At 40.1% G+C, this 22,780-nt stretch overlaps 1 protein-coding gene across 3 annotated transcripts in view; it reads right to left on the reverse strand.

Moving 5' to 3' along the window:
• Window positions 1–22,452, reverse strand: part of TDRD15 (tudor domain containing 15) — an 84,812-nt gene extending 62,360 nt beyond the window's left edge. For 2 of the 3 annotated variants that reach the window (XR_011569370.1, XM_070799084.1), the window contains exons 1-2: window positions 22,155–22,450; window positions 546–711 (exon numbers count right to left, since the gene is read on the reverse strand). The gene's annotated coding sequence lies outside the window, so the exon portion shown is untranslated. Of the gene's footprint in view, window positions 1–545; window positions 712–22,154 lie in introns of all 3 variants that reach the window. The other variant, XM_070799085.1, reaches the window with a different exon arrangement.
• Between the last annotated feature and the right edge of the window lie 328 nt (window positions 22,453–22,780).

A 22,780-nucleotide genomic window follows, 5' to 3' on the forward strand; every position in this document is an offset into this window, starting at 1 on the left:
TCCAGTAAAACATCAAAGCATGCTTGGACAGGGACCTTGTTGGAGATAGCAGTATTTTACAATAGGGTGTAAAAAATTGCAAAATCAAGCCAGCTCCGTGAGAATGTGCACAGCATGACGTTCTCTGTGAAGATCCTAACAGGGCCAGAAAATCCTGCACTCGTAATTGCCTAAATTCCACTGTCATCACTTGCCAGGCACAGTCCATAATCAGTGGAAGGATTCCAGAGGTGTGTGATATGACCCCTGAGTTCTTATCACAGACACTAAAATTCAGACAATTAAATCTGAAAGAAGGCAATCTAGAGTAGGTGAAAACAGAGTGATTGACGTGTGTGGATTTGTGTTGATCTTGCGCTGATTAGAGCTGCCAACGGAAGCCTCCTGCTGCCCTGAAGAGGTAGAGAGGCAGATCTTTGGAGGCAAGATTCTCATGTTATCTGATGTTATCTGGGCTTAGAAGAGAGTTCTGCCAAGAACGGGGATTTGCTAAGCGTGAAGCTAAACTCTGTTGGCCTTAACCTCATGACTTACTGAGACGATACCTGGTATGGAGTGATCTTTCATTTTTCTGTAGGCTCTGCAGACCTGGTGGGCTATCTGAAGGCATGTCTGCTTGCAAACAGTCACACCCTGAATGTGGGATACATGGGTACACCCTTGCCTTTTTCACGTTGCTTTTCATTGCATTCTTCAATGAAGAATTTAACTCTGAAATTTAAAAGAGAAAAAAAAAAAAAAAACTGGCTTATGTCTTGGCTTCAGTTTTGTCATCTGCACAGTAACAGGGTTGGTGGAACGGCATCATCACTGAGTACCCTCCCCAGCCCTGCATTCTCTTCTGTGGACTTCCAGAAGCTAAATGTCCCACGTTAGGCAGGAGCAGTGTAATCACTGCTCCAGGTTCACAGTGCGGGCCTGTTGGAAAAGCTGGGCTGTTTGCTAAAATAATGTTTTGGTGACTGCCCCTCTAAACCCAGTTCTTCACTTGTCAGATACAGTGTTGGAAGTCAGGGCCCCCCAATGAGGGGAGTTCAAAGACACAGGAAAGAAAGGATATGTGGGTGAGAAGCAGTACTTTTATAAAAAAAAAAAATGACTTTCTTTTTTATGTTTTTGAGTTTCAGATGCACATTACTTTTGAATTGATTACCAGTTTTGTTTGCATATAATGCATTACCTTAATTTTTAGGAAGTATTTTGTTAGATGAGTTCTACAACAGTTTTCCCTTAATTTCGATATTCTCTTGAAAGGGTCTTTAAAGTGAAATGCATGATACCTTTCAGAAAGCTCCATTACTTAGCTCTCTAACACTGTGAGGTGGGAAGTTTTAATTCTTCCTTTTGAATAAAGAGGAAACTAAAACACATAGATTTAAACACATCAGGGAAACAGAATTAGTTTCTTGGTGGCTCAGACAGTAACAAATATGCCTGCAATGCAGGAGACCTGGGTTTGAAGCCTGGGTCAGAAAGATCCACTGAAGAAAGGAATGGCTACCCACTCCAGTGTTCTTGCCTAGAGAATTCCATAGACAGAGGAGCCTGATAGGCTACAGTCCATGGGGTCACAAAGATTCGGACATGACTAAACAACTAACACTCATGCTACAGGATCATTTGAGCACTAATGGTAAAGAGAGTTCCAGAAAAATATCTATTTCTGCTTTATTGACTATGCCAAAGCCTTTGAGTGTGTGTATCACAATAAACTGGAAAATTCTGAAAGAGATGGGAATACCAAACCACCTGACCTGCCTCTTGAGAAACCTATATGCAGGTCAGGAAGCAACAGTTAGAACTGGACATGGAACAACAGACTGGTTCCAAAAAGGAAAAGGAGTACGTCAAGGCTGTATATTGTCACCCTGCTTATTTAACTTATATGCAGAATACATTATGAGAAATGGTGGGCTGGAGGAAGCACAAGCTGGAATCAAGATTGCTGGGAGAAATATCAATTACCTCAGATATGCAGATAACACCACCTTTATGGCAGAAAGTGAAGAGGAACTAAAAAGCCTCTTGATGAAAGTGAAAGTGGAGATTGAAAACGTTGGCTTAAAGCTCAACATTCAGAAAACGAAGATCATGGCATCCAGTCCCATCACTTCATGGCAAATAGATGGGGAAACAGTGTCAGACTTTCTTTTTTGGGGCTCCCAAATCACTGCAGATGGTGATTGCAGCCATGAAATTAAAAGACACTTCTTATTCCTTGGAGGAAAGTTATGACCAACCTAGACAACATATTAAAAAGGAGAGACATTACTTTGCCAACAAAGATCCATCTAGTTAAGGCTATGGTTTTTCTAATAGTCATGTATGGATGTGAGAGTTGGACTATAAAGAAAGTTGAGCACCAGAGAATTGATGCTTTTGAACTGTGATGTCGGAGAAGACTCTTGAGAGTCCCTTGGACTGCAAGGAGATCCAACCAGTCCATCTTAAAGGAAATCCGTCCTGAATATTCATTGGAAGGACTGATGCTGAAGCTGAACTCTTTGGCCACCTGATGCGAAGAGCTGACTCATTTGAAAAGAAGCTGATGCTGGGAAAAATTGAAGGCAGAAGGTGAAGGGGACGACAGAGGATTGTTTGGTTGGATGGCATCACCAACTCAATGGACATGAGTTTGGGTAAACTCTGGGAGTTGGTGGTTGGCAGGGAGGCCTGGCATTCACGGTCCATGGGGTCACAAAGAGTTGGATGCGACTGAACTGATCTGAACTGAATGGTAAAGAAGCTCACCTGGCAATGCAGGAGGCATAAAAGGTGTGGGTTTGATCCTCAGCTTGGGAATATACCCTGGAGGAGGGCATGGCAACCCATTCCAGTATTCTTGCCTGGAGAGTCCCATGGACAGAGGAGCCTGGCACGCTACAGTCCACAGGGTCGCAGAGTCGGACATGACTGAAGCAACTTAACATGCATAGGATCAGTTTAAGATGCACAGATGACACTTCTGTTGAGGAGAAAAGGGACTTTCCAGCATGAGTGAAATCACATGGATTTAATACCCTACAGATGCTGCTCTAAGGCAGGTATCTGATTGTGGCAGCATCTGGATAAATACCCAGACAATTTTGTTTTCCCCACTAGGTGTCTTTGTTTTATTAGGCTTACTGCCTTAAGCCAACTACCCGGTCCTTTGTTTATTCTTCAGCTCTGACATCCCATCAGTTCAGTTCAGTTCAGTTCAGTCGCTCAGTTGTATCAGACTCTTTGCGACCCCATGAGCTGCAGCATGCCAGGCCTCCCTGTCCATCACAAATTCCCAGAGCCTACCCAAACTCATGTCCATTGAGTCAGTGATGCCATCCAACCATCTCCTCCTCTGTTGTCCCCTTCTCCTCTTGCCCTCAATCTTTCCCAGCATCAGCGTCTTTTCAAATGAGTCAGCTCTTCGCATCAGGTGGCCAAAGTATTGGAGTTTCAACTTCAACATCAGTCCTTCCAGTGAACGCTCAGGACTAAGCTCCTTTAGAATGGACTGGTTGGATCTCCTTACAGTCCAAGGGACTCTCAAGAGTCTTCTCCAACACAACAGTTCAAAAGCATCAATCCTTTAGCGCTCAGCTTTCTTTATAGTCCAACTCTCACATCCATACATGATCACTGGAAAAACTATAGCCTTGACCAGACAGACCTTTGTTGACAAAGTAATGTCTCTGGCTTTTTAATATGCTGTCTAGGTTGGTCATAACTTTGCTTCCAAGGAGTAAGCATCTTTTAATTTCATGGCTGCAATCACCATCTGCAGTGATTTTGGAGCCCAAAAAAATAAAGTCACTCACTGTTTCCACTGTTTCCCCATCTATTTGCCATGAAGTGATGGGACCAGATGCCATGATCTTACATGATCTGACATCCCATAAAGGTTGGAAATTGAACCACACTCAGACTAAAATTGTATATCTTTAAAATCTCCCTGGGGTGCAGAATGAAATCAAATCAACAGTGGATGGAAAGCTAACTGCCCAGGAAGCAGCTCAGGACCTCAGGTAAGTTAGGTCATCTCTGACCTCTTCCCTGAAGGCTTAACCCTGAGGGTATGAAATGGAATTGAATAAGGGGATCTGCATTCTCCAGAGATCACAGATGAAGGGGTCAAGAAAACAAGATCCATCCCCATATACCAGAGAGCAACTTCAGTAATATAAATCCGTTCAGTAGAATATTTGTTATAGAATCAGAGAACTCGAAGAAACTCCATTAAATCATCCAGTTTATAAACTGCTTTCAAATAATTCACAAGAATTCATTTAATTACTTCTTGCACCACCAGGCATGTACTGGAATGGAATCCAACCCATACTGTTTTTTCAAAACAGATAATCTCAAAATATCCTTTGGTCATCTTTTCCAGTCTCATCAGCATCAGCCACCCAGTTAATATCTAACCTAAATCACTCCTGCTACTTATTTAAGCCTTTATTTTCTTTGACACCTATGAGATATGGGAAAACAGCAAGTATCCTTTTCTGGAAACTTCTCAATTCTGTGATTCAGAGTGAATAGAGCATGTAGGGAAGAATCTCAAAGAACATAGATTGTTTAATTCTCCCATTAAGAACTGGGAGTAAAGTAATGTATTTTACTTTCCCATTGATTAGCTTTGTGGTCTTGGACAAGTGATATACCACCCTTAAGCTTCAATTCTTTCTCTCATAATAAAAATATAACTTTTAAGCTGAAGATTATTATAATGAATTAAAGGGGTAATTTATGCAAAAAAAATGTATCAACTGTGAAGTGTAATCCAGATGCCAGATAGAGTAAAAATTGTTCATTTATTTTCTTTGGATAAATGTCTATTTAGGTCTTATGCTAATTTTGATTGAGTTGTGTTTGTTTTTTGTTTGTTTTTTTGGGTTTTTTTTTTTTTGATGCTGAGTTGTATGAGCTTTGTGTGTTTTGGAAATTAAACCCTTGTTTGTTGCATCATTTACAAGCATGTTCTCCCATTTCATAGAATGTACTTTCATTTTGTTGATGGTTTCCTTTGCTGTGCAAAACCTTCTAAGTTTGATTAGGTCCCATTTGTTTATTTTTGATTTTATTCATTTCACCTTAAGAGACTGATCTAAGAAAATGTTGGTATGATTTATGTCCAGGAATGTTTTGCCTCTATTCTTTTCCAGGATACTTATGGTAATGTCTTATACTTAGGTCTTTAAACCATTTTGAGTTTATTCTTGTATGTGGTATATGGGAGTGTTCTAATTTCACTGATTTACATGTAGCTGTCTGGCTTTCCCAGCACCATTTATTGAAGAGACTGTCTTTTCTCTCTTGTGTATTTTTGCTGCCTTTGTTGAAGATTAATTGACCTTAGGTGTGTGGGTTTATTTCTGGACTCTATTCTGTTCCATTGATCTATATGTCTGTTTTTATGTCAGAACTGTGCTGTTTTGATTACAGTAGCCTTTCAATGTTGTCTGAGTAGACAGCATCCTTAAACACCTATTTGAAACTGGAAGCTGAGAGGCATGGCATAGAGAAAACCAAAAAACTGAGTACTGATTGACACATTATCTGGGGTAAGCTGAGAGAAGCAGGAATAAATCATTAATGTCATCAGGTACCAACAGTTTAATGTCAGTACAGAGGTGTACACTGCTGGATCATTATTTTCAGTATTCCAAAAGAAATATTAACTGCTCTGCTTTGGTGATGGCAGAAAGAGGTGATCATGGTGGGTTTTACAGAGAGAGGTAGCATCAGGCTGAGTAATGTAATGAAAAGAGCATGACTTTGGTGTCAGACAGACCTGGATTCAAATCCCAATTCTGCCTCTTACTGCTTTGTGAATTTGAACAGTTATTTCATGTTTCTTAGTTTTTCTTACAGAGTGTAATGATACTATATCATGAGGTTTAAAATAAGATTATGATAATTTGTAGAATGTTCCTTAACATAAAGGACACTCTAATAATGAGAAGAAAATCAGCAAAAGATTTTCAGAGAGGTGCCTGTGATTTCTCCTAGATTGTAATAAAAATCAGTTCAGTTCAGTTGCTCAGTCATGTCCGACTATTTGTGACCCTATGGACTGCAGCATGTCAGGCCTCCCTGGCCATGCCAAACTCCCGGAGTTTACCCCAACTCATCTCCATTGAGTCAGTGATACCATCCAACCATCACATCCTCTGTCGTCCCCTTCTCCTCCCACCTTCAATCTTTCCCAGTGTTTTTTTATTTATTTACTCTTAACAGTTGTCATATTTTCCCCAGGAATGTTCTAGTAACTTTTCACTTTGAACTCTTAACCCTTGGAAAAATCCTATCAAGCCGCTAACATATTTGTTGTCACTTTACATTTGAGAGAGCTGAAATACAGAGAGGTTAAGATGCTTGCCAAATGTCACAGAGCTAGGCCAAAGTCCATATTCTGAACTGTATTGATATAGACTGGAGATGATATTAGATAGCCTCCTAATGAATGAATTTACTTTGCATATTTTTGGTTTTAATAATGAGATGATTAGAAAAAAAAAAAGAAAATGCATCTTTAAATCCCTAGAGCAAGTCATATAAAGGTTACTTTATGGTCATATCAGGTTTCTATTTGGCAGCTAATTCCAAAGATACAGATAATCAAGAAGTGTAAATCACCATGTCATTTTAATAAGACACTTCATTTTCACATATAGCTACAAAAGATGAAATGTTGAAGAGTACCAGTGACTCAATGGACATGAGTTTGAGCAAACTTCAGGAGATAGTAAAGGACAGGGAAGCCTGGCACGCTACTGTCCAGTCTGATAAAGTCAGACTTAGTGACTAAACAATAACAAAATTGAAATATTTAAAGACAGAAGTTTGCCAGTTTCTATTAGTTAAGCTCTCATATTTGTGATAATTTTAGAATTCAGAAGTTTTAACATGGATAAGTTCAATATGTACATTTTTCCAATTAGTAAAAAAAAAAAAAAAAGATGTAGGTTATCTATAAGAATCCAGGTTCCTTTTTATCCACAGTAAGACTTAAGTTCTAAAACACTTAAATAGGTAAAATTGTACATCAAGAACACCAAACATATTGTACAGGAATACAGGTCTGCTTTCAGTTGCTTGCTCATTAACTCGATATAAGCTGGAAAAACTATGGCCCAGAAAACTCCAAAGTAGAAAGATGTTTCACTTGTAATTAACTGAGTTGACCAATAACCATAGAGGAAATTAGAACTATAGTTTAAAAAAAAAATGTATTTCTCAAAGACAGTCCCCAGTGACTCATGACGTCAGTTGTTCAAGACCAGAGAAAAATCTGACAAGTGTCTCAGTTTGTATCTGGCATAAACTCAATGTGGAAAGTGGACAAAGATAGAATAAAACAAGGAAACCATAAACCAATGAATTATTTGGAGAGTTTTAACAAATTATAAGCAAAGTTATTTCCAGAACTGCTTTTAAAAGAATACTATGCCATGAAATTATTTAAATATAATTCTGTTTTAAGGACTATTGGGGCTTCCCCCATAACTGAATGGGTAAAGAATCTGCCTTCAATGCAGAAGACACAGGAGATGTGAGTTTGATCCCTGGCTTGGGAAGTCCCTTGGAGGAGGAAATGGTAACCCACTCCAGTATTTTTGCCTGAAAAATCCCAGGGACAGAGAAGCCTGGTGGACTACAATCCAAAGGGTTGCAAAGAGTTGGCCATGACTAAGCACAATACCATTTGTTTTAAGGACAATATTAATATAACAGTTGTAATTTATTACATTTTGAAACTTAAGGGTAAGATGTCTACAATACCCTTGATAGATATCAAAAATGTATTAATAAAATGTAACACAGAGCTTTTCTGGTGGTCCAGTGTTGAGAGCCCACCTGCCAGTGCAGGGGACACGGGTTCTATTCCTGCTCCAGGAAGATCCCATGTGCCACAGAGCAACTGAGCCCACGTGCCATAGCTACTGAGCTCATGCACTGTGAAGCCCGTGAGCCACAACTACTGAGCCCACGGGCTGCAATTACTACCGAAGCCCGTCACCTAGAGCCTGTGCTACACAACAGGAGAAGCCACTGCAGTGAGAAGCCCTGCACCGCAGCCTGGAGCAGCCCCGTCCTATGCAAACAGAGAGAAAGCTCACACACAGCAATGAAGACCCAGCACAGCCAAAAATCAAATAATAAATCTTTTTTAAAAAATTTAATATCCATTCCTGATTACACAAGAAAGTCTCTTGGTAAATTAGGTAAATGGAAGGAAACTTCCCTAACTGGGTACAACATATCTACTAGAAACCTAAGTCTCCTGTCTTAGTTTAGGCAAACAACCAAAGAAGCTTCTTTCTTACTTAAGTCCAAGGTGAGTGTTTCTGGTTAGCAAGCCCTATTCACAGTCTTACAGGTACTCAGAATCCTTGCATCTCATGGCCTCATCTCCTGGAAACTCATCCTCTATATTCAGCTTCAAAAAGGAGGATGGAGGAGTGTAAGTGAGAGTTTTTAGGGGCCTGGCATAAATACTGTTCACATTACACTGGGGAGAGCATAGTCCCATGGCTGTACCCAGTCATGAGGGAAGCAGGAAGATAGATTCTAGCTGTGTGCTCAAAGGGAAAACTGGAAAATTGCTTCTGTGGATGCTCTGGCTAACTGTATCTGCAGATCCCGCTTCTCACTCACCTTGTCCCCAAGAGAGATAACCCCAAATCTTAGGGAGTTACTACATTCATCTCAAAGGTAAGAACTCTCACTGCAGTGCAGTCCAATTCATCAAATACTTCAGATCAAGTATGTGGTTCCTTATGGTTTGGTGACCGATGAACTAAAAATATTAACAAACGTTCACAACTCCTGCATACCCACAGGTAGCAGAGCGGAAGGGGACAACAGCAATACAAGGCTCTATTTGGAAAAGGGATACACACGAAATCTCAGACCAAACACAAAATTAAAATCCTGATGGCTATGTATCTAAACATGAAATATCTAACCACAAAAGACTGAACTACTGAATATTAAAAGTCACTATACAGTAAAATAGGTTTCGGTTTGTATTAGGATGGTCTCTTGAGCATGACACAACACCCAGAAATCTTGAAGTAAAACAATGGACAGATTTGTCCTCATAAAAATGTAAAATTTCTGTATCTCAGGCAGTACCTTAGACATGAGTAATAAGTATTTACAACATAACTAACAATTGGTTAATATCTCTAATATAAGAAAAAGACAACCAACCCAAAATAAAATTGGGGGTTTTTGCCTTTCTGTTGGGAAACTAACCGCACCCAGGAATGTTTTCTCCTTCCCCAACCTTCTCTGTCCTTCTATTCTAAGCCTTGGCTTTCTTTTCATGAGTATGGAAATATATACCCCATTCTGTAAATTCAAAGGGAAATTTTTAGCTAATGAAAATTATGAGAATTTCCGAGAGTCTAAGAAAACAAAGGATAAGTTTGAAGAGGGTAATTGCAGTCTGGAATTTGTGCTGGACCATTTTGGAAAGTACTGCCACAGCACATGGGGGCTTCACCAGGAATTCCGCCTGCCTGCAGGGAGAAGAGCTGCCCAGGTGGCTCAGTGGTAAAGAATCCAGCCACCAATGCAGAAGATACAGTAGACGGGGTATCAACCCCTGGATCAGGAAGGTCCCCTGGAGAAGGAAATGGCAACCCACTCCAGTGCCCTTGCCTGGAAAATTCTATGGACAGAGGAACCTGGTGGGCTAGAGTCCATAGGGTAGCAAAGAGTTGGACACAGCTGAGCACACATGCCTGCAGGTAGAAGCCAGGAGCAGAGAAGAGGGATTCAGTGCAGATGACAGGGAACACGATGGGATCCCCACAGTGGCTGTGCCACGTGCATCCTACTCTCCTCTCCACTCGTTCAGGTTTGTCTTTGAGCAGGAGCCATGCTGAAGGAGAGGCAGAAACTGACAGTGCCCAGAGAGAATGACTCAGCCCAGAATACCAGCCTCGAAGGAATCCCATCCAGCATGCGTCCCACCTTTTCCCCATTTCAACTGAAAACAGTGGGGAGCACGAACCTCAATAGCTGTTTCTCCAGCTCCCACAAGGAAGGCTGAGGGTCTGGCAGTATAAAGGATCTGGCAAAGGATCCAAAGCACAGAGATGAGCTATAATTAGAAATCACCAACATCTGGCATGCAGCCACTGTGAAAAAACAGACAACAACCCAACAGAGGTACAACTATGCAAAAGTTAATAGAGTGATAAGAAAAGGACTTTAATACAAGTTTAATTAGTGTCTTCAGATATAGGATGGAGTCACAATAATGAATCAGAAACTGTCTGTCATAAAACCAAAGACAGACCTTGGAAGTAAAAAATTATTGAAATTAAAAATTCAGTAGATATAAATAGAAGAATGGGCGCAGCTATAAAAGAAACTGGATATCTGGAAGACAGCCTGGAAATGAAGGACGAGGTGAGAAAAAGATGAAAACTTAACACATGGAAGAGAGTTCTGCAAGCCATAGTATCTACCCAGTAGAAAATAACGAAAACAGAGGAAAGGTAAAATATGAAGAAATAATAGGATGAAATTTCTTATAGTTGAAGAAACATATAAATCCTCAGATTCAAATGGTACCAACTATGCTGCTGCTGCTAAGTCATTTCAGTCGTGTCCAACTCTGTGCAACCCCATAGACGGCAGCCCACCAGGCTCCCCCATCCCCGGGATTCCAACTATAGAGAAGGATTAAAAATAAACACACAACAAAGATAAAACAATGTACAAAAGTAATGAAAGTTAAGAACATGAGGTATATAGTCAATGTGCTAAAACTACAAGAGAAAAGACAGACTTCTGAAGCCTCCAGAGAGGGTTAGAAAAAGGTTGTTCAAAATAAGTGGCATTACATGTATCATCAACAGTATTGGATGAAAGAAGATACTGAACAATATCTTTGCTGAAAGAAAAGAACTTGAAATCAAAATGATTAAGATGGAGTCAAAAATCTGAATAAACAAATCTCTATTTAAATACATTTTAAAAAGTTTCTCAGCTGTGCTATGGAGAGTCAAGAAAGTGATCTGTGTGTACCTGCTTAAGTGAAAAGAAAGTGAAGTCATCCAGTCGTGTCCGACTCTTTGCGACCCCGTGGACTGTAGCGTACCAGGCTCCTCTGTCCATGGGATTCTCTAGGCAAGAATACTGGAGTTGGTTGCCATTTCCTTCTCCAGGGGGTCTTCCTGACCCAGGGATCAAACCCAGGTCTCCCGCATTGTGGACAGACGCTTTTCCCTCTGAGCCACCAGGGAAGCTTGGGCCAGTGTAAAAAACCACTTAGGGGCAAGTGAATCTCAAGGATGAAAGTCAGAGTTCTGTGATCCAGCTTCCCAACCTGTGTGGAGACCTGCCATTTTATTTTTTGAAGGAAGCTGACGAGTTTCATTATAGATGTATTCCTTTTCACCATATTTCCATTCCTATTCACAACTACTAATTCCTCTCCTATTTTGTGCAAAGATTAGGCAAAATAATCAGAGATACTAAGGAGTCAGGCTATGAGTTGGAAGACAAATGTATCCTCACTCCAACCAGCTACATATTGCAGGATCCAGGCAAGCACTTAGCCTTAGAGCCTGTATTTCTTTTTCACCCACCAGATGGGAAGGATACCATTTACCCATCTATCTTGTAGATTTGTATTTGAGGATTAAAAGAGGGTGAACATCTGGTAATGGATAAAAAGAAGTATACATGGGAGATTTAGTGTTAGTTTGAAGGGTATGTGTGGAACAAAAATGAAAAAATATGAAGACACACCAGTTATGATACATTTATAACCTTTTCCATCTCCAGGCCAGCAATCACTTGTGTCCATGCCCAAATATGCCCTGAGCATGTCTCCTTGTACTTAGGCCCTACACGGAGATAGTGTAGTAGCATCTCTAGCAATTTGTTCAATGTATGCTTAATAAATGATTCTGCAGTAAAAGAAAAAGGTTAAGGATAATCTTCAATCATAAAGAAAATACTGAGCTCTGTTCATTATTCTCTGAGGAGGATGCTCTGATTATGGAAAATTTTTCTTTAAAATGACAAAGTGAATAAAAATGTTGGTGTTAAAAAGAATAGCTATAGAGAAGCAGCTATCTAGGGTAACACCATTCAGAAGGGGCTAGGCGACTTTAGAATTTGATATAATTTTCATAAAGCCTGGCAATAACTGACTTTATTCCAATATTTCAAATGGTTACAAAAAAGAAATAATGAAGTAATTAAGATTGTAAAAAAGTTAAATTTAGTGATAAACTCCCAACATAAGAGTAGTGTGCTATATGAAAGATCTTTGAAATAAAAGAAAATGGAGATAAGGTGATTCTAATGCAATTTTAAATCTCTAGAGACATATATCATCAAACTCCTCCAGTAGAAATGCTTTTTATTATACTCTCATGTCTTACTCATTTGTATGTATTCAGAGTATTTTATTCTAAGATTACATATATGGCTGAATAAATTTCTTAGTGTCCACAGACTTTTTATTTTAGTGGAATATTTGTATATAAATGTTTCCAGCAAATTACCAGATCAGTGACAATTTATGGAACATGAACTGAATTAATAAATTCATTTGAAGAGAAGAAAAATGTTTCATTGCTCCTGAACTCTTATGTATTGAATTTTACTTTTTATGAAGTGATATAAAAATGTATTTCTAATGGTAAAAATATATGAATATATGAAAAAATTAGGTTTATATCAAGTTAGAGAAGATGAGGCTTGGAAGATAATTTAAAATCAAATAGTTAAGAGTCTGTTGAAGCTGAAACTCCAATACTTTGGCCACCTGATGTGAAGAGTTGACTCATTTGAAAAGACCCTGATGCTGGGAAAGATTGAAGGCAGGAGGAGAAGGGGATGACAGAGGATGAGATGGTTGCATAGCATCACCAACTCAATGGACATGAGTTTGGGTAAACTCCAGGAGTTGGTGATGGACAGGGAGGCCTGGCATGCTGCGGACCTCACTGGTGTGCTGCGGTGCATGGGGTTGCAAAGAGTCGGACATGACCGAGTGAACTGAACTGAGTGTAAAAGTCTTGAAAAGTTTGGCTTGGGTGGGATATCAGAGATCATCTGGTATTTAATTAACCTGTTAACTTTATGTTCAGAGAAATTAGGTCCCAAGAATCCCTCCAATTTCTTTTTTATTGAAGTATAGTTCATTTATAGTACTGTGTTATGTTAGTTTCATGTATACAGTAAAGTGAGATATATATATTCTTTTTCAGATTCTTTTCTATTATAGATTTTTGCATTATCCTTGAATATAGTTCACTGTGCTATGCAGTAGTCTTTGTTGTTTATCTGTTTTATAAATTGTGGTTTTCATTCTGTCTATCCTCTGATGGATAAGGATAAGAAGCTTGTGGAAGCTTCCTGATGGAAGGGACTGGCTGTGGGGAAATCTGGGTCTTGTTCTGATGGGTGGGATATATTTTTTGCAGCTGAAGATGGAGAAGCTCTATACAGTCAGCAAAAGCAAGACCAGGAGCTCACTGTGGCTCAGATCATGAATTCCTTATTGCAAAAATTCAGACTTAAATTGAAGAGAGTAGGTGAAACCACTATACCATTCAGAAAGTGTGTGAAAGAAAGTGTGAAGTCACTCAGTTGTGTCTGACTCTTGCGACACCATGGACTGTAGCCCAGGTACAGTAACACCAGGCTTCTCCATCCATGGAATTTTCCAGGCAAGAGTACTGGAGTGGGTTGCCATTTCCTTCTCCAGGGGATCTTCCCCACCCAGGGATTGACCCTGGGTCTCCAGCATTGCAGGCAGATGCTTTACCATCTGAGCCACCAGGGAATAGACCATTCAGGTATGACCTAAATCAAATCCCTTGATTATACAGTTCAGTTCAGTTCAGTCGCTCACTCATGTCCAACTCTTTGCAACTCGTGAATCGCAGCACGCCAGGCCTCCCTGTCCATCACCAACTCCCAGTTTACTCAAACGCATGTCCATCGAGTCAATGATGCCATCCATCCATCTCATCTTCTGTCATCCCCTTTTCCTCCTGCCCCCAATCCCTCCCAGCATCAGAGTCTTTTCCAATGAGTCAGCTCTTCGCATGAGGTGGCCAAAGTATTGGAGTTTCAACTTCAGCATCAGTCCTTCCAATGAACACCCAGGACTGATCTCCTTTAGGATGGACTGGTTGGATTTCCTTGCAGTCCAAGGGACTCTCAAGAGTCTTCTTCAACACCACAGTTCAAAAGCATCAATCCTTCAGTGCTCAGCTTTCTTCACAGTCCAACTCTCACATCCATACATGACCACTGGAAAAACCATAGCCTTGACTAGACGGACCTTTGTTGGCAAAGTAATATCTTTGCTTTTAATATACTATCTAGGTTGTTCAAAACTTTCCTTCCCAGGAGTAAGTGTCTTTTAATTTCATGGCTACAATCACCATCTGCAGTGATTTGGGAGCCCAAAATAATAAAGTCAGCCACTGTTTCCATTGTTTCCCCATCTATTTTCCATGAAGTGATGGGACCAGATGCCATGATATTAGTTTTCTGAATGTTGAGCTTTAAGCCAACTTTTTCACTCTCCTCTTTCACTTTCATCAAGGGGCTTTTTAGTTCCTCTTCACTCACAGTAGAAGTGACAAATAGATTCAAGGGATTAGATATGATAGACAGACTGCCTGAAGAACTATGGACAGAGGTTTATAACACTGTACAGGAGGCAGTGATCAAAACCATCCCCAAGAAGAAGAAATGCAAAAAGACAAAATGGTTGTCTGAGGAGGCCTTACAAATAGCTGAGAAAAGAAGGGAAGGGAAAGGCAAAGGAGAAAAGGAAATATATATGTATCTGAATGCAGAGTTCCAAAGAATAGCAAGGAGAGATAAGAAAGCCTTCCTCAGTGATCAGTGCAAAGAAACAGGAAAACAATAGAATGGGAAAGACTAGAGATCTTGTCAAGAAAATTAGAGATACCAAGGGAATATTTCATGCAAAGATGGGCACAATAAAGGACAGAAACTGTATGGACCTCACAGAGGCAGAAGATATTAATAAGATGTGGCAAGAATACATTGGAGAACTATCCAAAAAAGATCTTAATGACCCACATGACCACAATGGTGTGATCCCTTACCTAGAGCCATGTATCCTGGAGTGCAAAGACAAGTGGGCCTTAGAAAGCATCTCTACGAACAAAGCTAGTGGAGGTGATGGAATTCCAGTTGAGCTATTTCAAATCCTAAAAGATGATGCTGTAAAAGTGCTGCACTCAATATGCTAATAAATTTGGAAAACTCAGCCGTGGCCACGGGACTGGAAAAGGTCAGTTTTCACTCCAATCCCAAAGAAAGACAATATCAAAGAATGCTCAAACTACCACACAATTGTTCTCATCTCATACACTAGCAAAGTAATGTTCAAAATTCTCCAAGCTAGGCTTCAACAGTACATGAACTGAGAACTTCCAGATGTTCAAGCTGGATATAGGAAAGGCAGAGAAATCAGAGATCAAATTGCAAACATCTGTTGGATCATAGAAAAAGCAAGAGAATTCCAGAAAAACATCTGTTTCATTGACTACACCAAAGCCTTAAACTGTGTGGATCACAACAAACTGTGGGAAAATCTTAATGACATAGGAATACCAGACCACCTCACCTGCCTCTCAAGAAACCTGCACACAGGTCAAGAAGCAACAGTTTGAAATGGACATGAAACAACAGACCGGTTCAAAATTGGGAAAGGAGTACGTCAAGACTGTATATTGTCACCCTGCTTATTTAACTTATATGCAGAGTACATCATGCAAAATGCCAGGCTGGATGAAGCACAAGCTGGAATCAAGATTGCTGGGAAAAATATCAATAACCTCAGATATGCAGATGACATCACCCTTATGGTAGAAAATGAAGAGGAACTAAAGAGCCTCTTGATGAAAGTGAAAGAGGAGAGTGGAAAACATGGATTAAAACTCAACTTTCAAAAAACTAAGATCATGGCATCCAGTCCCATCACTTCATGGCCAATAGATGGGGAAACAATGGAAACAGTGACAGAATTTATTTTCTTAGGCCCCAAAATCACTGCAGATGGTGACTGCAGCCATGAAATTAAAAGATTCTTGATCTTTGGAAGAAAAGCTATGACAAACCTAGACAGCATATTAAAAAGCAGAGACATTACTTTACCAACAAAGGTACATATAGTCAAAGCTATGGTTTATCCTATAATCCTGTATGCGTGTGAGAGTTGGACTATAAAGAAAGTTGAGCACCAAAGAACTGATGCTTTTAAACTGTGGTGTTGGAGAAGACTCTTGAGAGATAAGCAGGAAAATCAAACCAGTCCATCCTACAGTAAATCAGCCATGAATATTCATTGGAGGGACTGATGCTGAAGCTGAAGCTCCAATACTTTGGCTACCTGAGGCGAAGAACTGACTCACTGGAAAAGAACCTGATGCCGGGAAAGATTGAAGGCAGGAGGAGAAGGGGATGATAGAAGATGAGATGGTTGTATGGCATCACCAACTCAATGGACATGGGTTTGAGTAAGCTCCGAGAGTTGGTGATGGACAGGGAAGTCTGGAGTGCTGCAGTCCATGGGGTCGCAGAGTCAGACAAGACTGAGCAACTGAACTGATGCTTTCAATTAAAAGATTTTAACTAAACAATGCTTGATACACTAGACAATAGTGTTTTCTGGCCATCTTTGAGGCACATGTCCTATCAGAGAAATGTTGCCCACTGTTTTTGTCTCTCTCTCTCTTGCATGCATACACACACTTCCAAAAGTCTGTAATTAGATAACTGAACTTTTCTCTCACTTGTCAGCAAAGCACATTTATCCAGAAGAGTGAAAATATCAAGCAATAAGGCAACAAAAGCAAAAATTAAAAAGTGGGACTACTGAAAAGCTTCGCCACAGCAAAGGAAACAATCCATGAAATGAAAAGGCAACATATGAAATGGAAGGAAATATTTGTTAATCATATATCTGATAAAGGGTTAATATCCAAAATATATAAAGAACTCATACAACTCAAAAGCAAAAACAGACAAGCTGAATTAAAAATGGGACAGAGGAACTGAATAGACATTTCTTCCATGAAGTTATACAGGAAGCCAACAGATACATGAAAAGGTGCTCAACATCTGTCATCATCAGTGAAATGAAAATCAAAACCACAATAAATCATCTCACACTTGTTAGAATGGCTGTCCTCATAAAGACAAGAGTTAAGGTTGATGAAGATGTGGAAAAATAGGAATCCTTGTCCACTTTTGATGAGAATGTACATTGTGTTGCCACTATGGAAAACAGTATGGAGGTTCTTCAAAAATTAAAAATAGAATTACCATATAATCCAGAAATCCTACTTCTGAGTATATATCCAAAAAAAATGAAAAGAGGATAACAAAGAAATATCTGCACCCCCATATTCCTAGCAGCATATTCACAACAGCAGATATATGAAACAACCTGAGAATCCATCAACAGAAGATGAATTCAGGAAGTGGGTGGTGATGGGGACACAAAGCCAAGTGGACTTTAGCCACAGGATAATTTCTGCAATGTGTAATTAAAGTATCTTGGGCTTTCTTGGCAAATTCTATCCAGGAGCGGGGAAACACACCACAGTTCTTTTACATATCTGCCTTCTTTTGATCTGAATTCAGTCACCTTGGTAATAATGAGAATTTTCTATTAGAATTACTTGTTTTAATACCCAAGTTCTAACTTAAGCCTCATTATGTGGAGCAAAAGAAGCCAGACACGAAAGAGTACCAACCATGTTTCCATTAAAATGAAGCCCTAAAATAACAAAACTCATCTATGATGATAAAAATCAGTCCTGTGGTTGCCTCAAGGAGGGCAGGAATTGAGTGGGAAGGGTCATCAGGGAACTTTCTAGAGTAAGTATTCTGTAGCCTGATATAGGTGAGAGCTTATGCATTTGTCAAAGCTCACCAAACTGTGCATTTAAGATCTGTTCATTTCACTGTAAATAACACCTGTTATTAAAATGAATGCATGCATTTATACTATTTCATATCAAATTAAACATAATTACGAAAAAATACATGTGTTTTTCCTTGGGAAGGTCTGTCAGAAATCTAAATTCAAGTCTGTATGTAGTTGTCAGTTGCAAGCACAAGAGTATGAATAGGACAGAAGCCATATGCCCCTCAGGAATTCTCCCTGGATTTCTGTAGCCATGCCTAAAACAGCAATTCTCACTGGGAAGAGGAAAACAGTGGGAAATTACACCTCCTGATGGTTGGGCTCCAAAATCACTGCAGATGGTGACTGCAGCCATGAAATTAAAAGACGCTTACTCCTTGGAAGGAAAGTTATGACCAACCTAGATAGCGTATTCAAAAGCAGAGACATTACTTTGCCAACAAAGGTTCGTCTAGTCAAGGCTATGGTTTTTCCTATGGTCATGTATGGATGTGAGAGTTGGACTGTGAAGAAGGCTGAGTGCTGAAGAACTGATGCTTTTGAACTGCAGTGTTGGAGAAGACTCTTGAGAGTCCCTTGGACTGCAGGGAGATCCAACCAGTCCATTCTGAAGGAGATCAGCCCTGGGATTTCTTTGGAAGGAATGATGCTAAAGCTGAAACTCCAGTACTTTGGCCACCTCATGAGAAGAGTTGACTCATTGGAAAAGACTCTGATGCTGGGAGGGATTGGGGGCAGGCGGAGAAGGGGACGACAGAGGATGAGATGGCTGGATGGCATCACTGACTCGATGGACATGAGTCTGGGTGAACTCCGGGAGTTGGTGATGGACAGGGAGGCCTGGCGTGCTGCGATTCATGGGGTTGCAAAGAGTCAGACACGACTGAGTGACTGAACTGAACTGAACTGAACTGTTGGTTAAATCAGAACAACCAGGCTGAGTTTTCGAATGCAGAGATGGGCTAACGCTCTGGTTCACCCCCAAAAGATTCTCTCAGGATGCTTCCCCACCTTAAGAACCATCTCAGAAGGAGCCACTGTGATTAAAGAGAGCCTTGTAACCCTTGGCTACATTGGGTATAAGCTCTTGATCCCATGAGGTTAGGTCGTTCAGGTTTACCAACCTCTACCTCACTTTATTACTGTCATCTACCAACTTCCTAGGATATCCCCTCTCATTAACTGGCAAATATAGGACCTGAATCTTTCTTTCTACCCCAGTTCCTATCATAATTCTGGTGATATCAAGGTTGTGTGTTAATAGATGAGCCATCCAGAAAACGAACCCAGACTTTCATGATTCCAGAGTCTCTCACATCCACTCTGCTTTAGCCAAATCACACCTAGAATCTTGTCATCACCTGGAACGCACCACATCTGAAACTCTGAAGTGCACTGTCCCGTTATGAGTCTCAACCTCTTATCCTTCTACTTCTCTTGTGCCTTCACTCCCACTGTACCTTCTTTCAACACTAGAGAGACCTCCAGTTCTTTAACCCCCATAATGTTTCCCGGTCTGTGAGGACTTGCTAAGGCTTGCATGCCAACTTAGACTGTTATAACATGATAGGTTGTCTCAATTTTTTTTTATCAGTATCTTTGACACTTTTTTAACATACTTTCATAACAACACCTGGACAGTAAATCTCCAGCCAAAGATCAAAACACTATTACTGCTTACTGTTATCTTTATTCTTGTGCACACACGACTAAAGAATGGTTCTAATTGACAAATTTTATGGTTCTAGCTGATAAGTTTCATGGGCATTTTTAATCCCAATTTCACTGAATTGTAGAGAAGTTATAACTGATCATCCTAAAAGAAACACTCCACAATCATAAGGACTAATAAACAAGTCAGGAAGTTTGCAGAATATGAAGTCAACATACAAAAATCAATTACTTTATGTTAGTATCCTAGCAGTGAACAATCCATAACTGTAACTTAAAAAAAAACTATTCCAATTGTAGTAGCATTAAAATAATAAAACATTCAGGAATAAATATAACAAAAGTGTAGTACTTGTACACCTAAAATTTTAAAACATCATTGAAAGAAAAAAAGGCCTACATAAATGGAAAGACATCCCACATCTAAGAATTGGAAGACTTAATACTGTTAACATAAGCAAAACTTTCCAAATTGATCTAAAGATTCAGTGCAATTTATTTCAAAATTCCAGCTGGCTTCTTTGCACAAGATGACAAGGTAATTCTAAAATTCATAGGAAATGCAAGGGAACTAGAATAACCAAAGCAATCTTGGGGAAAAATAATGGATTTGAGGGACTCACACTTCCCAATTTCAAAATTTACTACAAAGCTACTGTCATCAAGACAGTGTCATACTGGCATAAAAGTAGACATTTGGATCATTTGAGAATAGAATTGAAAGTCCAGAAATAAACTCCCATATTTATGGTCAAATGATTTTTGATGAGGATGCCAAAAGATTCAGTGGGGAGAGAAGAGTCTTTGCCACAAATGGTGCTGGTATAACTGCAGATCCAAATGTAAAAAATGAATCTGGAGCTTTAGGCTTCAGCCCTGCATGTAAAAACCACAATCTTACCCCCCAAAAAAGTGAAAAAAAAAAAACCCACTAAAAATCAGGGACTTTCCCTGGACTCATGAAGCTTAGGTAGCAGGGCAAGCGACCACCCCAAAATCTGGATGGATGGTAAGGTCACTGAGGTCCACTTCCCTGGAATGGGAATCACTGGAGCCAGACACTGATAACAATACTTTTGTGGTAATTCTGACAAGTTGCAGGAGCTGAGTGCGGACTAGTAAGAGAGTGAGACTCCTAGAATCTCTGATCTTAGGGGATCACTCATACTTTCATGGACTTTACTTCTAGGAAACCCACCAGGTTCTCACAGTGAAGAACCAAGAAACATCACCTCATGGCTCTGACAGGTGGTGGAAAAGTTTTCCTAATTTGAAATAAATCCAGAGTGATTTCCATAACAAAGCCCTGCCCTTCAGGGGAAAGATTCTACCCAAGTCTTTGTCCATTTGGGAGAAGTGCTCTCCCCTGCCTCCAGCCCTCAATGTGTTTGTTTCCTGTCCTGCCTAACAGAGAAGGGGTCCAAGGGACACTTGTGAAGGTCACCTACCAGCGACCAAAGCACACTCAAACACTGAGATTTAACTACAAAACTATAGAATGCTTTCCCTCCCAGACACCTCACCACCACACAAACAGGGCTGTGATGTAGCAGGGGGCTATGGTTGAAAATGCAGATTCTGTCTAAGGAGGACTTCTCAGGGAATCATCCCTGGGCAGCAGGGGAGATGAACAGAAAGGCACTGCAGAAACCTGACGCCTCCCGCACCTACACCTACAGCTACATTAAACAGTAAGCACAGCCCAGCTCGTAGTAGACCTGCTTAGTTTCATTTATCCTAGTCATTTTATAAATGTACTGACCTTATCATAAGTTCTTTTACCAAACTTCTGATTGGTTGTATAGCAAAAGATGACTAACCTTTCTAATACTTTCCATATCATTAAGTGTTTGTATTATTGTATCATTTTATTTCTGCCTCTTTTGTTGCTCCAGTTTCAACCAAAGTCCTTTAAAGACAAAGACTGCATTTTACTTTTCTGTACCTTTCATTGATAGCCTAACTCAGTGATGGGTGAGTGGGTGAGTGAGGGAATGGGTGAGTGAGGGAATGGGTGAGTGAGTGAGTGAATGAACGAATGAACAAACCAGCTTAAGATTGTCATTGGGGTGACAAGGGAGCCCCTGGAGGAGGTACGGCAGTTCTGGTTGTTGCTATTGCTCTGATGGGACTTTCTTGGTCCTGGACATCCTCCCCCAGGGAAAAAGTGTCCAGTGGAGAATGGTCTGAAGTCAGCAGTCTGGTTTCTAGTCCTGAATGTACCGCTAGATATCTGTGTGACCTTGAAGAGCTCAATGCTCTGGGCTTTTTACATCTCTGTAAAATAAACATTCCTTTCAGACCTATTATTCCAAGATTCTTAAAACCACTGGTCCTTATAAAGATGCAGGGGAAAAAACCTACCAAAATAAACCACAAACTTAGCAAATAATATTTATTTTTTAGATCCTAGTCATATCTAGGATTTAATGAATGCCTGCTGTATTCAGGCACTGCTTTAAACAAGTACATCACTTGTATCATTCATATGAAAACCATTTCATTGACTTTGACAAAAGAGGCATAGAAAGGTTGTGTCACTTACAGAGCTGGTGGTGGAACCAATTTCAGATCCAGGCTGTCTGACTCCCATAGCTGTGCTCTTGATCTTAATGTTTCTCCCAGCACAAGGGTAGAACCAGCCTTCCCTTCCTCCCTCGGAACCACTGGCCTCTTCTGAGATTGTATAGTTCATTTGAAAGAGTAAAACTGCTGCCTCAATACAAAGTGATAATTCAAAAGGATGTTGTGAGAGAACAGAACTCCCAGCAGAGCAAAGAGATATTTGCTAATGACTTCATTTGGGACCAAGGCCTTTGTTTTATTTGGTATTACAGATCCTGGATTGAGAAATCAGTGTGTGGATAAGCTTTTGACCTGACTTTTGAACAGAATGTCATTCTTTCCTCCAAACCTTATCAGTCATGAGGTTGAAAGGTGAGTCTTATCCTTGCAACATCACCTATTTTTCTCCTACTGAGAGGGTTCCATTTGATGTAATATTAGGATAGGTTTCTTTCACATGAACTAGATGTAGGAAGCCATCTTAGTCTGCTTCCTCCCACTCCTTACCTCAGCTCACAGGTATATCAGCTACAAGAAACATATTGAAATGGTCAAATAGCCTTTAAAGCTGGGTCAGGAAGAGTAAGTAAACAGGGAAACTTTCCA

Source organism: Bos indicus, chromosome 11 (genome assembly GCF_029378745.1).
Source record: "Bos indicus isolate NIAB-ARS_2022 breed Sahiwal x Tharparkar chromosome 11, NIAB-ARS_B.indTharparkar_mat_pri_1.0, whole genome shotgun sequence".
NCBI classification, from domain to species: domain Eukaryota; kingdom Metazoa; phylum Chordata; class Mammalia; order Artiodactyla; family Bovidae; genus Bos; species Bos indicus.